Genomic DNA, 17,823 nt, shown 5'->3' with positions numbered 1-17,823 from the left:
CTATCTCTGCCCCTGACTCTACACATCTTTTCTCATACTTTATCCTCCAGTAATTTGGAAGCACATGCATTTTTCCAAACATACAGAATGTTTAGTAACTCTGTGCCTTAGTACAAGCCTCACTTCTGAAAAGACCTTTGGACTTCCTCACTCCAAACTACTTATTATTCTTCAGGTGACTCCTCCTCCACGGAACCTTCTCTACATCACACTCTCCCTCCCTATTAGTGGCTTGTTTCATACATAAGGCTCAGTAACCTCTTTCTACCACTGTGAAATTATTGACTAAATACTAATAACAATATCACACTGTTCATTGTATAACATAATTATTTGACTTTATAACTTCATAACTAGCATAGTACCCCCACAAATTAGCTTTTCAACAGTAATAGTGATAGTGATGTTGATGGTGATGAAGAGGAATAATAATAATAGTAATAATAATAGATAAATAGATCAATAAATAAAAGGGCATACACCTACAATAGGTAAGATGTTGAAATTCTGCCAACCTAAAATCTGCCCCCCTGTGGAGGCCGGGTGTAGCCTGTGTGCAACCCCCTGTGCTGTCTCCCTGGTTGTAGAGTCGACTGCTCCTACAGGGTCTGCAGCCCAGCCTTCTACTGAAGTACAAACTGCTTGAAGGTTGCTCAGTGCATAGGAAGGATGCACCGTGTCAGAAACCAGGAATCTTGGATTCTGCTTCTCAGGAGAATCCTGCTTTAAATTCTTAAAGAGAACCCTGCCTTAAATTAGCCTGTGACTGTGGGCAAGTCTCTGTAATTTTCCTGAGAAAATTCTACTTCTCCATCTACATGGAGAATATTAACCTTGGTCTGTATTTCCACATCGTGTGGTTATGTTAAAAAGATGTTGTATGGCCCTGGCACGTGTGGCTCAATTGGTTGCGCATTGAGTCATGCATCAAAAGATTGCAGGTTTGATTTCCACTTAAGGGCACATGCCCAGGGTGGGTGGCTGGATCCCCAGTAGGTGGCGTGCAGGAGGCAGCCAACTGATGTTGTGCTCTTGCTCCCACATTGATGTTTCTCTCTCTCTTTCTAAAAAAATCAATAAACTGTGCTTTTTAAAAAAAGATGCTGTATGTGACATGGCTCTTAAACAATGAAGTATGATACAGATTTAAAAGTCTTATTAAATGTTGTTTTTATTCTTATGTATCCAGTCCTGGTTATTTTCTCAGGTCAATTTTTTCTTCCCCATTTCAGCTATAGCATTTCTATCTCCAAATCCTGGGAAATCCACAGGATTAGTTGTTGGGATGGAGGGTGTGTTGTGCAAAGAACTTGGACTTTTGATTCATATTTGTGCAGAAATCTCAGCTTCATTATTTACTAGCTGCATGACCTTGGAAAATTTACCCAACATTCTTGTTCCTCAACTTTTTTCAAAACAGGAATACCAATGCCCTTCTTACAGGCTCAGTGTGAAAATCTAACGATGTAGCCTATAAGCTCCTTGACCATCCATAGTAGGTACTTAGTAGGTGCACACTGAGGAGGAAAGAGACTTTTAAGGGCTGCATAGACTCAAATCCTAGTGATGAAAACTTTCCAATTGCCTAAAATTAAAAAAAAATAACAAGATATTTTGACTCTTTGTAAAAAGTTAACTGGAATTAACTAAGAAATACAGGAAGGGTCAGATCCACCTCCTGCATTTGAGAACAGTGATTATTTCCTAACATTCATGCATCACATCCATAACTTCTGCTGTATGCGAGTATTACCTGTACTGCTGTTTTCTTACTCAACTAAGTTGGTTGCTACTTAGCCATATCAGCCATGAAGTTACAATATATGAAATAATAGCCTGTCCAAAGCACACATACAGATTTACAAGACAGAACCATCAAAACAAAAATACAAAGAGGTGTGTGTGACCTACCTGGTGTAGAGCAGACTTATCCTACAAATGCTGTGCCCATGGACTTGCTCCCAATTCTCCCACCAACTGGATGTAAAATAAACACAGGGCATGACATGACCTTATGGCTTGAAACGTTTAGGATCCATTTTAAGATGTGTATTGCACAAGAGTAAGCTTTTGCTTACTTAGAATTTCCAAGTTCCACTTTGTAGGAGTGTCTCCATTTCAATCACGGCCCTGGCAGGTAACTCACATACATAGGAATGTAATCGAGTAGATGTGTAGAGGATAGAAATTTATCTTATGCGTATGTGCTAAAATTTAATTGCTAATTCAACTAATCATCAATTAAACCAAAGTTTATAGTCAGTCTGAGAAGTGAGATAACAGAGTAGCTCACAGAGTAGCTCGAGGCACTAAGCAAAGATATTCTACCCATCTGGCAAAAGGGGAACATTTGGTGAGAGGGGGGAAACATTTATTTATTTAGTGAGTTAGTTAATTCTCACCCGAGGATATTTTTTCCATTGATTTTTAGAAAGAGTGTAAGGGAGGGGAGAGACAGAGAGAGAGAAACATTGGTTGGTTGCCTCCCCCACGAGCCTGCAACTGAGGCAAATGCCCTTGACCAGAATCAAACCCAGGACCCTATAGCAGTGGTTCTCAACCTTCTGGCCCTTTAAATACAGTTCCTCATGTTGTGACCCAACCATAAAATTATTGTCGTTGCTACTTCATAACTGTAATGTTGCTACTGTTATGAATCGTAATGTAAATATCTGATATGCAGGATGGTCTTAGGCGACCCCTGTGAAAGGGCCGTTAGACCGCCAAAGGGGTCGCGACCCACTGGTTGAGAACCACTGCCCTATAGTCTGCAGGCCAACGCTCTATCCACTGAGCCAAACTGGCTAGGGCAAGAGGAAACATTTAATTTCTCCACAATTCATTCTTTTATCTCTGTTATCTCCATTTCCAAAACTTTAGTTCCAACCCTTAGTAATTTAGGAAATGAGCATTTCCTCACTGGCTTCCCTCCCTCTATTCATGTCACTGTCACCCAATCTCTACATGACCATCATTTATTCAGTCGATACAGATGTACTGAGCTCCTGCTATGTGCCAGGTACTGTTCTAAAGCTCTGATCATGGCATTACCCCCTCCCCCTGGCCTTCCTGTTGGAATCTACATTCCTTAGCTTAGCATTCAGGGCTCACATTTATCTGGGCCCTGCTCACCTCCTGACCACTCCTTTCTCAGCATTTCATACCTGCACTGCTTGCTTTTCTCCTGGTCCCCGGTGTTCACACTCCTCACAACCTTGCCATGAATATTTGTCTTTCTTCAACCTGGCTGTCTCCTCCTGACCTGTCTAAACTCACCTTTTCTGGAAAAAGGAGACTGAAATAGACAGAATCCTCCAAAGGGTGTCTATCCTCATAATGTTTAAAAGAAACAAACAAAAAACAGTGTATGTACACACACACACACACACACACACACACACACACAGAAAAGCCACATCATAAGGTTAACTTTAGTCATTTCTAAACAGTAAAAATGTGTATATTTTTATCTTTCCATATTTCTGTATTCTAAAAATTTTATTTGATGATCATCTATTTAACTTCATAATTGGAAGAATAAACATTTTTAAATTAGGAAGGGTGGATGAGAAAAAAGATAGAAAGGAAGAAGAAAAAGAAAGATACAGAAGCTTGTTAGTTCAGTTAGAGACAGACTCATAGATAGAGAGTAGGCTGACAGCTGTCCAAGGATGGGGCTGGGGGGGCTGGAGGGATTGAGCAAAAAAGAAAAAAAAGGAGAAAGATAATAGTCTGATGAAGGCCTGGGTTGGGGTGGGGCTTAAGTGGAGAGAGGTGGGGTGGGGGGGGTGGAGGGGGATGGGAAACATATGTAATACTGTCAACAATAAAAAAAAATTTAGCCTGGACGGTGTGGCTATGGTTAAGTGTCAACCATGCGCCAGGAGGTCATCAGTTCGATTCCTGGTCAGGGCACATGCTCAGTTTGTGAGCTTGATCCCCAGTAGGTGGTGTGCAGGAGGCAGCCAGTTGATGTTTCCCTCTCATCAATGTTTCTCTCTCTCTTTATCCCTCTCCTTTCCTCTCTCTGCAAAATCAATTTAAAATTCTTTTTTAATTTTTAAAAAGAAAGAGAAAGAATTCATTGACAGGGACAATAGATTAGGGGAGGAGGTGAAAGAAGGTATAAGGAGGATAATTGGTGATGGGAAAAAATAAAATAAAGGAAAAAAAGATACAGAAGCATTGAACAAATTTCAGGGTGCTAAATAAGTTACCCATCAGCTTACTGAGCTGGCCTTTCTTCTTGTATAATAAAAATCACCCACATGTTTCCCATTTGTAGTGAAACTCAGTTAATTACAGCATTATCTGTTGTTGCTTCTGGGCAGGGTCAATAAAGGTAATTAGATCTTTTACAATCCTTAGAAAGTTACTCTCATTCCTTGTGAAACATCTATACCAGATGCAATGAGCATTAGTAAAGAGACTTGGTGAGTAACAGGAATGAATAACATGATCCTAAGGTCAGTGAAGTAAAAAAGTGAGGCAATTACAAAGATAACTCAGACACAACTTCTTGTCCCTGAATAACCAAGAGCAGTAATTTTTGTCAGAATTATTTAGGAAAAAAGGTCTTCATTCTGAGGGTTAACAAAGCCAGGTACATTTTCAAAAAATCATACACTTTTAGAGTTAGATGGACCCTTAGGATTTCTCAAATTTTGTGCTAGTTGTAAAAACCTTTATTCATATCAATATTGTATACAGAAGCTTGATACCATTCACAACTTTTCAATAGCAAGACAAAGAAAGACCAGGAGTTATAACCTTAGACAAACCCAGGCTTGAACTCGAGTTCCATCCTTGGACAATAACTAGATCTACCCAAATCTCTGTTTCCCTGTGAGGAATATAAAAATAACAACATCCACTTCAAAAACTGCTCGTGAGAACAAATGACATGCACTCTGGATATATAGGCGATATTCATAAGTGGGTGCTGTAGCTTGTTAGCCCTTCCAAAACTAAAAACTAGGGACATGAGATTGCCCCTTGGAAATTTTGCAATATATGCAAAATCAATGCATAAGTCTGAATAGTTTACAGTTCAGCAAAACTGGTTTGAGTCTGGCGGAATCTATTAACATTTAAAGGAAGAATGTGAGGCTCAGAAGGAGGGATTGGGAATCCCAGAGGCATTCCACATGGAAGCATTTGCAAAGCCCATAATCTCCAAGTCCTATGCAGGAAGGATCTCCAGGGTGGAAGGTTGGAGGGATTTTCTGCGAAGGAGTGTTAGCTTTTTGTTTTCATAGGCACTATTGCCCTTACTTGCAGATGTGAGGATCACATCTAAAACTAATGCCTTGGGTACCCCTGGCTTCCCTTGCAACAATTACATGCTACCCGTGCCACCTCTGCTGTTTATTTAGAAATCCATGTAGGTCAGCCTCTAGCAACAGTATACAGTGGTCACTTAGAGGTCGAGTATTCCAGTCCCTGTGGTCATTACTTCTTATGGTAAATTCATAAACTGGTATTTGAGTTTTGGATCTCAGTTCTATGAGCTTTGTAGATATGACCCTGCTCAAGGGATACATCTGCTCTTTGTGTTGACAAGATCGGCAAGACCTCAGAGTGGAGAAAATTCATCAAGACAATACATATGCCCTGGCCAGGGTGTTTTGGAGGGTAGCTGGAAGCCTCCTTTGGTGGGACAACCATCACCTTATGGCTACATTAAATCTTTTAAATTTCCATCCTAGTCACCCACTAAGTATTCGTCATTCTCTTTCCTATTCCAAAGTATCTTTGGTTGGATAATCCCTGAAGATGCCACTAAGATGAATAGTTGTGTGCAAATAAGATATTTGGGAGGTGATTCAGGAATCACCAATACAAAAGTGGAGCCAGGAAACAAGAAATGGGGAAAAGCCAGTAAAGTATATTGTATCAAGCAATATTGAAGGCAACTAGGCCTAATCCCAAAGACACGATGTAGAACATGACACAGAATTATTCACCTCCCGTCCTCACGGATAAGGAAGATGTATGTTTATTTGATTATTCCCATTTCTTTTTGGCTTAGGGCTGCTTCCTGGTGCACCAACTCCTAGCACTTCCAGCCTGTTGGGGCCTAGAGAATGTCCTAATCTCAGGGTGTTTAGGTAGACTTGCATAGGCATGTCCTAGAAAGGGGAGTGTCAGAAAGAAGCAAGGATGAAGAATGGGGCAATCAACAGCCTCTGCTCCAGGCGGTAGTTCGTGGAAGAATAAAGGACAACTGATATTCACAAATGCTTATAATGACTGAACATAACTCTAAATGAAAATCCAGTTCACTCACAGTAGTAAAAGCAATGGAAGATTTCAGATTTGGCTCCCACAAGGGCAGCAGAGGAAAGGAAGCGAAGGCAAATCTGAGCCCCATTCTTATTTCCTACATTCTCTGGAATTGGAGAAAAGATGACTGTAGCAATTGACTTCCCTCAAGTAATGCTAAGTCAGAATGGAACAGTCTTGCCTTATATTTGCACAGTAAGTACTCACTTCAAGTCATGAATAGGTTCTGAGACATGAAGGAAAATGATGGATCATGAAAGCAATTTTACCATAGGCTAATTGATATAAACAACACTTAAGTTCCTAGGCATCTGGTCAATGTTATAACAAAATGACATTGAATGAAAAGACATTATTCTAGAACCTGTTATATTCTGTTCCAGTTTCTGGCAGAAATCAAAGCCTGGGAGTCTGCCAGCTTAGGCAAGTGTGACAAGATTAGAACACAAGCTCAAACTTCTCCTCAATATTCCCAATGCAGTGATATCACATGTATTTACATTTCTCAATTTTATTTAAGACTAGAGGCCCTGTGCATGAATTCGTGCACCAGTGGGGTCCCTCAGCCTGGCCTGTGGGAATGGGCCGAAACCAGCTCTCCACCATCCCCCAAGGGGTCCCGGATTGTGAGAGGGTGCAGGCCAGGCCAAGGGACCCCACTGGTGCATGATCAGGGCTGGGAAGAGACATGGGAAGTCGGTCAGCCTGGGAGGAACCACTGGAGGGCTCTAGGGTGTGTCCGGCCCTTCTCGCTCAGTCCCAATCGGCTGGATTCCAGCAGCAAGCTAACCTACCAGTTGGAGCGTCTGCCCCCTGGTGGTCAGTGCATGTCATAGTGAGCAGTTGAGCAGCTTTAGCATATCATTAGCATATTATGCTTTGATTGGTTGAATGGCTGACCAGTTGATTGGACATTTAGCATATTAGGCTTTTATTATATAGAATTCACTCAAGACTCCCCTGCCCACCCATTATCAGTTATTTGGAGGAGTTCCTTTCTCTCTTCCCTCTTATGTTGCAAGAACCACCTGGCAGGACAGGAGGGAGGTGGGACTTATACAGACCTGAAATAGGTCTACTGAGCATCACAATCTTGAGCAGGAGGAAGCAAGATCACTGGGTGTGTGTCTCTGCTGCCCTTGCTCCTTGAGGCTGTGTGATGCCTGGAAGGAGCAGTGGCCGCCCTACCTCTTCAGCTCTAAACTGTAGTGGAGTGTCCTTGTCCAGTTCTCTGCCCAGAAGGGTGGCTCTTAGGGGACTCCAGGCCCCTCACAGTTAACCCAAGATCTAAGTACTTCTTCAAACAGTGGTCTTAGGTCAGCGGGCCCAGCTCTGACCTGCACTCCCCCTGCCTTTACTCCGGATCCTAGTGGATATGGGTTCCTCCTCTCCTCCCACAAGCTACAAAACTAAAAGTCAAAAGTGCTCTTTACTTTCCTGTTTTTAAATGAGAAAGCCTAACTGCTTCACTGGAAATGGAGTCAGCTTCTTCTCTCTTGGTTATTTTCAACTTTCCTTTTTATTCTATTGTTAATCCTTACTTGAGGATATTTTTCCATTGATTTTTTACAGAGAGTGGAAGGGAGGGGGAGAGACAGAGAAAAAAGAAACATCGATGTGGGAGAGACACATCACATCGGCTGGTTGCCTCCCACTTGAGCCTCAACCAGGACTGGAACTTGAGCCTGCAACAGATGTATGTGCCCTTGTCTAGAATTGAACCCAGGACCCTTCAGTCCACGGTCCGATGCTCTATCCACTGAGGCAAACAGGCTAAGGAAACTTTCCTTTTGGGGCCTACAAGGTCATAGGCATACATAAACACAAATTCAGGAAGAGAGAAGTAGAAAAAGCTGACTTGGTGACACGGAGGTTGGGAGGGGAACACAAAGCCCCAAGGTTACTCTTCATTCCTAAAAAGCATCAGCAGGAATCATCAAAGGCTTCTCTGTTGCAAAACACAGCAAAAAGAAAAAGTTCAGGCCTAGCATCCCACCAGACATTTCAGGAGTTGTAACTGTTTACTCATTGGAGTTTCTAATCGACGTATCCTTGCCTTATCTGGCCATCACCCCCATTTCACAGGCCTCTGATTGCAGCTAGTCTTCAAGTCCCAGATGCCCACCCCCACCCCAATTCTCAACAGCTAAGATCACCATAGTCAAACTGTACTGTTCATGTGATACTTAGAGATGCAAAGAATTCACAGAGGCTTTCCTTTTAGATGTTAATGCTTTGGAGTGTGCATTGCATTCCCCATATCCTCTGTTGAGCTCATTCCGACGCATCTACTGTGCAGTGGGTGATGCTTCCGTTGAGAGTTCTAAGATCATTTCAAGAATCTCACTGAAGGCTTTCTGGCTGTCTGAACCATATATATATGACAGAAATATTTAACATTTGTTTAGTACAGTCACTTTCAAATCTCAGTGAAGAATGGCTAAAGGCGTTTGTTAAATCACATCCTGAGATCCAAATCGGTAGATCTGGTATGGTTCTCAGAAATCTGTATTTTTTAACGACTTTCAGATCCAGAGGATTAGAGGACCACTTTCTGCAAAACACTTATTTGGTATCATCTCTGTGTTAGGCAATTTGCTAAAAGCTTTGCAGGCCTTATTTTATCAAACCATCACATCAATGCTATAGCACATTATTACTAGCTTTATTTTACAGATGAGTAAATGGGGGCTAAGAAAGAAATTAAAACCTAAGGTCATTAAACAAGTATGTTAAATCACAGATTCAAATTCATTTATATCTACATGGTTGTAAAACCAAACCCCTTTCAATTACATTGCATTATAAAATAAATTCTAGTATTAAGGATATTTTAGTTTTAGCAAAAATCGCAATTCTCTTTTAATATATCTTAGTTAAAAAACAACCTGATGTCTGGGTTGAAGGCATGATCCCCAGTAGGGGGCGTGCAGGAGGCAGCCAATCAGTGTTTTACTCTCACATTGATGTTTCTCTCTCTCTCTCTCTCCCTCTCCTTTCCTCTCTCTCTAAAATCAATTTTAAAGAAGTTTAAAAATGGAGTCTTTAAAAAAATAATAAAAGGAAAAAAAACTATTCTTTAGTCATAATTTATTTATCAATTGTGTTAGTTAGAGTATGAGGTGATAACAAACAAACCCTGGAGAACAATGACTTGAAACAATTCAGTTTAATTTTCACTTACCCTCATGCCTGTCGTGGGTTGTGCTAAGGGTTCTGTGCCATGTTGTCTTCATTCAGGGACACAAGCTGGCAAAGCCACTACAATCTGGCACTTCACTGCTCCCTGTGGCAAGGGAGGGAAGTGAAGCAAAAAGTTACCAGCTTTTCTCCCATTTCATTAACCAAAGCCAGTGGCATGGCCATGCTTAGTATTACAAGGGGAGGTGCAATTCTGCTGTGTGCTCAAAAGACAGAGAGTTGGAAATATTTGTGAACAGCACAAACATTCGCAACTAAAATTAGTGAAAGAGGACCTGGGTTCAACTTCTATTTCCACAGTGTACTAACATTATTACTTTAACCAAGTGAATAAATCTCAATTTCTTTCTTTCCTAACCATATATGATGTTTATACCACATGGTTGCTGTGAAAAGCAAATATGATTAAATATGTAAATGCAAGCAGCTATGTGCCTCTCAGCTAGATGCTCTCACTGAAACTAATTGAATTAGAAATAGCACTTTGCTGACTGTAGATACCGATGCATGTACCAATGATGTCTCAGATTCACATAGTTGTTACTTGATTTTCACATTTAAATTCAGATATGGTCCTAATGAAACGTGGGAAATCACTGTGAAGGCAGAAATGAAGGCATTAACTCAGTAGTGTGAGAAGCTGTCATAGGTTGGGTTCCCCAGTAAACAGCCCTTAGGGAAAACTTTTTTTTTCTTCTTTTTTTGCAGGAACAGCATCTGTGAAGGCATATGGAAAGCCTGATTGCATAAGAAGAAAATTTGACTTGTGATGCAATAATAACAGAACCAATTTGTCCTGGAGCCCTGGATCTGGGACGGCCTTCGGGGATGTTCTGGATTGCGGTAAGGGAGGCAAGCCTAACCTGGGAGCCCTAATCAGGCAATACTCAGTGTAGCTGGGGAAACTGGGAGACTGCGAGCTTCGGGATCTGAGCAACGTACCACAGGATCCACATTAAAAGTAACCCTGAAAATGGAATAGATTACAAAACTGGGAGACCCCACACTACGATGTGTCGTGATGTCTCATTAAATCTTGCTTTCATTTGAATAGTAAGTTAACTGAGTTTTTTTTATATACTTAATATTCCAACATATAGACAGTAACATTTATAGGAAAATGCATAGTTGGCGTAGAACCTAAATTATTTTCCTCTTGCCTCTCTGTTGTCCTCATCTAGAAATAATTGCCCTCCTAAGGACCACTATCAGAATGGTAGGTCTAATGCCAAAAGGGAATTTATTTTCATGACGATCACTTCAGAAATAATTTTCAGACAGCAAAAATCATGATTTGGCTTACTTCTATCTTCCTTAAAATACTCCCCAGACATGTCATTCTTAGGCTGGAATGCCAGAATTCCCCAGGAGTTCTTAGGGACGTCACAAGGAGGCATGAGGGACCACAAAATACAGAAAGAACACCTTCTGGAGCATAGATGGGATTGGATGACTTCAAAGGTCAGGGGGAGGGGAGTAGACTTATTTTAATGACTTTCAATTAAGAAAACACATATACTAAGGATTACAAAATTGACTATTTTAAAGCTAAAACTATATCCTTTTTTTTTAAAGAGATAGCACTTTTTTAAAAAAATATATTTTATTGATTTTTTACAGAGAGGAAGGGAGAGGGATAGAGAACTAGAAACATCGATGAGAGAGAAACATCGATCAGCTGCCTCCTGCACATCTCCCACCGGGGATGTGCCCGCAACCCAGGTACATGCCCTTGACCGGAATCGAACCTGGGACCTTTCAGTCCGCAGGCCGACGCTCTGTCCACTGAGCCAAACCGGTTTCGGCTAAAACTATATCCTTTATAGATGTAAAGGAGTATTTCAATTTATGTTGGAGCATTCAAACCACAGAGAGACACAAGCTGATTCTGCTCTGTCTTTAAGGAGGGAAGTGGGGGGCTTCACTGGGACATTTCAAACAGTCTATTCTAAACTGTTACCGCTTTCCCATTATTGTCTGGTCACTGTCTATTTCACATTTTACAATTTTTATACTGAAGAGAGACATCCCCAACAATGGCTTCCCTGGGAAGGAGGACAAATAAAGGAGGCTTATCTTTCTGTAGAGCACTCAGGGTGAATGGCAGCCCATCTTACCCTTGGAAGGGCCTCTGTGTTAGCAGGCCCAAGGACACTCCAAAGAGACGTGAAGAACTCTCCACCTCAAAGTGTCTTCCAAATAAGGTCTCGGTGGACTATAAGTAAAAACAAGATGTGAAATAGTATTTATCAAGTGTTTTCCAAAAGCCAAAATCTTCTCACAAAGTTGATCCCCCATAATCCAGTTTTCAAGAATTATTTATCATCCTACTCTGATGCATGAAGAAACTGAGGCTTAGAGAAGCTAAGAAAAGGAGAAGGGCTTAATCTCAAGTGTGTCCGTCTGCAAGGCTCCAGCTCATTTATCCACATTAACAAGTTATTGGCCACAATATTAAATTCTTATAACTAATACAGGAGAAGCCCTGCAGTGTACAGAAAGGGGACAGACAGAAGTTTAGATGCTGATTCTATCATGTACTGACTCTATGTATGACATTTGGGAAGGGCTTGGCATTTTTCAGCCTCAGGTATTTTATCTAGAAGATGCAAAAAACACAAAGGACAGCAAAAAAATTGAAGCAGTAATAGTAATTTTGTTAAATATTGTATCTGAGATACATGAAGTCAACCTTCTAGGGCAGCGGTTCTCAACCTGTGGGTCGCGACCCCTTTGGTGGTCGAACGACCCTTTCACAGGGGTCGCCTAAGACCATCCTGCATATCAGATATTTACATTACGATTCATAATAGTAGCGACATTACAGTTATGAAGTAGTAACGAAAATAATTTTATGGTTGGGTCACAACATGAGGAACTGTATTTAAAGGACCAGAAGGTTGAGAACCACTGTTCTAGGGCCTTTCAGATCTAGTGTTGTATAATTCCTTTTTTTTTTTTTTTAAATATATTTTATTGATTTTTTACAGAGAGGAAGGGAGAGAGAGATAGAGAGTTAGAAACATCGATGAGAGAGAAACATCGATCAGCTGCCTCCTGCACATCTCCTACTGGGGATGTGCCTGCAACCCAGGTACATGCCCTTGACCGGAATCGAACCCGGGACCTTTCAGTCCGTAGGCCGACGCTCTATCCACTGAGCCAAACCGGTTTCGGCGAGTGTTGTATAATTCCTTAAATGATGAATTCAATTCACATGCCTAGATGAACGAAACGTGCCGCTCCTCCTCCCCAGTCTGCTTAGAATGAAACCTAGGGGACCCCTGGGGATCCCCCAGGAGCTCTGCCTGGACAGAGGAGGGAAACATTTTACCTCAGTGGTTCCCCTGTCTGTATAGTCAGCCTGGCCCCGAAATGTATGTGTTGTCCCAGGCGGTTACAGGCAATCAAATCATCCTTTTGTTTTCCCAGAGAAGCCTTGGTAATAGTTCCAGTAGACTTCTCCTTCTTTTTTTTAATCTTCCTCTTTTTCCTGACCCATTTTTACATGGGATGTTTTCTCTAGCAATTGAGTGAATTTTAATTAAGCCTGATAATTCTGGGGTGCCTTGCACATGCTCCCTGATGAGTAGGATATAAATGGACACAATAAACAGACCATCTAATATTGAGTCTACAGCTGCATCTGCTAATTAGGGCCAATAAAGGCTTTTGGGGCAAGAGTTCCCATGTGACGTTTGTTTAATTAAAGCCTTTGTCTGTCCTACTCAGAAGGGTGAAAAATATTCCACTTAAAATGTACTGAAAACAAACATAGCCTTTAGAATGCAGAACATTCCACAATAATCCCTCCTGGGCTCCCAGAAGGAAACTTTTAGGCCAAAATAATATATATATTTTTGATAATACATACAATGCTTTTGTTGTCATTTTAATTAAACCAGTTAATCTATTCTATTTCCCAATCCACATAGGAGTAGGTCTGACCAGTAAGCTCTAAGTGTGGAACAGGTTCAGAGATAAGCCAGGGAGGACTGGGGCAGGGACCCTGGGCCCTGCTGGCAGAATGGATTGCTTATCTGTTACCCTATGGATGATAAGCTCATTTTGACCAACTATATAATTGTTTCCTCTCAATAACAGGTTGAGTTTTTTACTGTAAAATTTTAGTTACCTGTTACAGGTCAAGGAATAAGATGCATTGTAATAGGATGGTAAAGTGGAGAGGGCCTTGGGCAGAAGACAGGAAGTGTGGCTTGTGGTCCTGACTTTGCCATGAATTTAGAAAACTATTCTTTAAGTCATAGTTGCTTTATCTATAGAAATGGAAGCATGATATTTAGGGAGGACTTCAACTTGCTTGATTCAAGACTTTGCTGGTTCAATTTATTTGATTACACTCTTTTTAACTAAGGGAATTTTTCCAAATATGGTTCATATAAATTGCCAATTTTTAAGTAATTAACATAGAAAAGCATATATTAATGAATTGGTAAATAGTTCATGACACATCTTGTAGGGTTCTTATTCTTTGATGATATATATAGCAAGGTAGTTTAATTTACTATGAAGAATTTAAATTATCAATAAATTATAGATACTAGGAATGCATAGAAAGTATTGGCAATTAGAATCCTAGATAAAAGGTAGACTTCAATCTATATGGCCATCCTTAGTTCATGGTTTAGCCCTGCGTTCTGCTAAAAACAATAAACATTACAGTGTCTTGATTCAAGACACACTTTATTTCCTCTCCACCTTTTAATGTTTCTGAAATCAAGATGCTCCTTCAAATCAAAACCCAAAGGGGCTAGCCTAAATTGTAACAGAGCTGTCATTGTTTACAGGTATGCAAATTTAGTTCAGTGTGTGTGTGTGTGTGTGTGTGTGTGTGTAGATAACTTTTTATTTGACACTCATCTTTTAATATGCCAAGGGTTAAATTTCCACTTTTAACTTTGGAACCTTAATTGTTACTAAATATGTCTTCCATAATCTTACACTAGGAAGCAGTATTAAAAAACTAAAGTTATTCTAAATGTTGACACTTTCTTGTCACACATAAGTCAATAAATAAAAAATAGTAAATTTCCCAAGTGTCCCTGGGCAAGAAATGAAAAGTGTCTCAGGGCAGTTAATGAAATAGTCAAAGCTATGATAGATTGAGCAGGTCACCTGTGTGAAGAACTGTGACTTCTGACCCAGAATTCTACCTTTATAAACTACCTTTTCTCTTTTCTTTCCTTCCTTCCTTTCTATTCCTTCCTTGCTTCCCTCTCTTCTTCCTTCCTTCTTCCTTTTTTAAATAAGTGACTCTTTTTAATATCTTTACACTATTAAAAATCCAGTGCAAATATAAAATTACAAAGAAGAAAGTAAAATAACAGTGTCTCATCACCAAAAAATGATTAGTAATATTAGAAAATATCAATCCAGAATTATTTATATTCATATGTACAGATAAAGGGATAGACAGATACCGGCATACTTTGGAGTTGTTGTGGGTTTAGTTCCAGACCCCAGCAATGAAGTATCACAATAAAGTGAGTCTTAATAATTTTGCAGGTGGACGGTCTTGCCTTCAATTTGCTGGAAAGGTGATACCTGTGAAGCACAATAAAATAAGGTATGACCTCAGATAAATAGATAGAAATTGTTAAGATATGGGGGTTGACTTATGCATATTTTCTTAATGTAATGTATTCTATTTACTTTTACTTTAACACATAAAAATTCAATATAGCAAATGGCTTAGTATACACACAACAAACCAATTCTTTGTTCAAAGACCATCCATCATATCATCTGAGACTTTTTAAAAAATATTTTTGATTGCCCTAACTGGTTTAGCTTAGTGGATGGAGCATTGGCCTATGGACTGAAAGGTCCCAGGTTTGATTCCAGTCAAGGGCCTGTACCTTGGTTGCGGGCACATCCCCAGTAGGAGGTGTGCAGGAGGCAGCTGATCTATGTTTCTCTCCCATCGATGTTTCTGACTCTCTGTCCCTCTCCCTTCCACTCTGTAAAAAATCAATAAAATATATTTTAAAAAAATATTTTTTATTGATTTCAGAGAGGAAGGGAGAGGGAGAGAGAGAGACAGAAACATCAACAATACCTCCTGCACACCCCCCACTGGAAATCAAGCCCACAACCCAGGCATGTGCCCCAACTGGGAACTGAACAGAGACCTCCTGGTTCATAGGTTGATGCTAAACCATTGAGAAATACTGGCCAGGCCCATCTGGGACTTTAATTCTCTGTATTCCCCCATACAGTAGCAATTAGGACTTCTTAACTTACAAGGAAACAGTAGCTTGAGCCAAAAAAAGGTATCCTATATAATAAAAGCATGATATGCAAATCCAACTGAATGGCCGAACGACTGGTCACTATGATGAGCACTGACCACCAGGGGGCAGACGCTCAATGCAGGAGCTGCCCCCTGGTGGTCAGTATGCACACCACTCAGCCAGAAGCCAACACTAAGGAGCAGCCAGCCGGGTGGTAAGGAGCAGGGAGCAGGTGGACGGTAAGGAGTGACGGGTCCTGGACTGCAAGAGGGTGCAGGCTGGGCTGAAGGACCCCCCCCTCCAGTGCATGATTTTTGTGCACTGGGCCTCTAGTTGCATTATAATGAAAGAGGGCAAATTCAGAAATATTCCAGTGCTGCTGTGTCTCAAGAAGATATTGCAGCTAGAAGTAGAAAACTGAATGGCCTGTTTCTTTCATTTAAAAAATACGTATTTATTTATTAAATTAATTGAGGTGACAGGAGATTTGGCTTTGGGTGGTGGGCACTTGGTGCAATATACAGATTTTGTAACACAGAAACCCACACCTGAAACCTAAATGGCCTGTTTCTTACCTCTGCTCCTGTTACAAGTCTTTCTCTCTCTCTCTCTTCCCAGGTTGATGTCCTTCATTTAAATTATTCATCTATATCAGAGGTGGGGAACATCAAGCCCTTGGGCCTTATGAGGCCTAGGAAATGTTTGACCAAATATAGCAGGTCAATTTTTAAGCTGATAATTTTGTATGGCCTAGGAATGATATTATAAATATCTAAATGGCCCTTGGCAGAAAAAGGTTCCCCACCCCTGGTCTATATGAAGGGATTACTTCTCTATAAAACTAGAAAATAATACAAAATGAAGAAAAATGTGATTATGATAATCATGATGATGGTGACGGTGATGATGTAACTACTTGATATGCCTGAAAACAAGGGTAATATCTAGCTAATAGGGTTGTTGTTAAATATTGGACAAAATCATGTATGGACAAATCTAGCCAAGTTCCCAACACAAGGCAAATTAAGGGTCGAGTATGTCTGCAACACAAAGGGCCTTGCATTCTGGCTTAATGGAAATATTAGTTAGCAGTCATCAAACACTTACTGTGTGCCAGGCAACTTCTGAATTTAAGGCTTAAGGTAAATTATCATCTTTTGTTGTTAATTCTCACCCAAAGATATTTTTCCATTGAAGGAAAGAAGCCTGTAACCCAGGTATGTGCCCTTGACCAGAATCAAACTGGGACCCTTCAGTCTGCAGGCTGACACTTTATCCACTGAGCCAAACCAGCTAAAGTGGTAAATTATCATTTTTAATATTCTTGACAACTGTAGGAGGAGGAGAACCTCATTATCCCCCATTGCCAGATGAGGAAACTAAAACAGCAGACGAGAAAGTATTAGAACCTGGAATTGAACCAACAAAGGGTGCAGAACCCTTTAATATTAAATGTTAATAAGTGGTACCACTTCCTAGAATGGTAGTGAAATATATCAAGCCTGAAGGTAGAGGCTCCAAAGGATGTCTGAGTGGTACTTGTTTGAAGTATCTCAGATCATTTCAGAATTTTCTTTAAAAAAAAAACATTTTTATTGATTTCATAGAGGAAGGAAGAGGGAGAGAGAGATAAAAACATCAGTGATGAGAGAGAATCATTGATCAGTTGCCTCCTGCATGCCCCCTACTATGTTCGAGCTTGTAACCTGAGCATGGGCCCTGACTGGGAATGGAACCATAACCTCCTGGATCATAGGTCGATGCTCAACCACTGAGCAACCCCCACTGGGAGATTTCTGAATTTTCTAATTCACCATCCATTTCGCTAACTTTTCTACATATTTCATCACATAGATTTCGGTCTAGGGCTCAATGTTCAACTACCCATTTCACAGAACAAAAAAAGATTAAATAACATACTGTCAGTTTATACTTAGAATGGTTTTAGTGATCTCAATATAGCAATGAAAAATAGATGAGAATTGGAGTGAACTATGTCTGGGTTTGAATTCTAGGTTTATTTCTTATTAGTCTATAAGCTTGATCAAATTTAGCCTCTCCAAGAAGTGGATATGATTACTAT

General features: G+C 40.4%; 1 long non-coding RNA gene across 1 annotated transcript in view; it reads right to left on the bottom strand.

The window, feature by feature from the left end:
* Positions 1-14,872: 14,872 nt before the first annotated feature.
* Positions 14,873-17,823, bottom strand: part of LOC111826851 — a 13,916-nt gene continuing 10,965 nt past the window's right edge. Inside the window, exon 3 of the long non-coding RNA XR_002830280.1 lies at positions 14,873-15,051. This is a non-coding gene — a long non-coding RNA (uncharacterized LOC111826851). The remainder of the gene's footprint in view (positions 15,052-17,823) is intronic.

This window comes from Myotis lucifugus, unplaced genomic scaffold, assembly GCF_000147115.1.
Source record: "Myotis lucifugus unplaced genomic scaffold, Myoluc2.0 scaffold_106, whole genome shotgun sequence".
Taxonomy (NCBI): Eukaryota; Metazoa; Chordata; class Mammalia; order Chiroptera; family Vespertilionidae; genus Myotis; species Myotis lucifugus.
The sequence above is the reverse complement of the archived record's forward strand: the minus strand, read 5'-3'. Positions and strand labels throughout refer to the sequence as shown.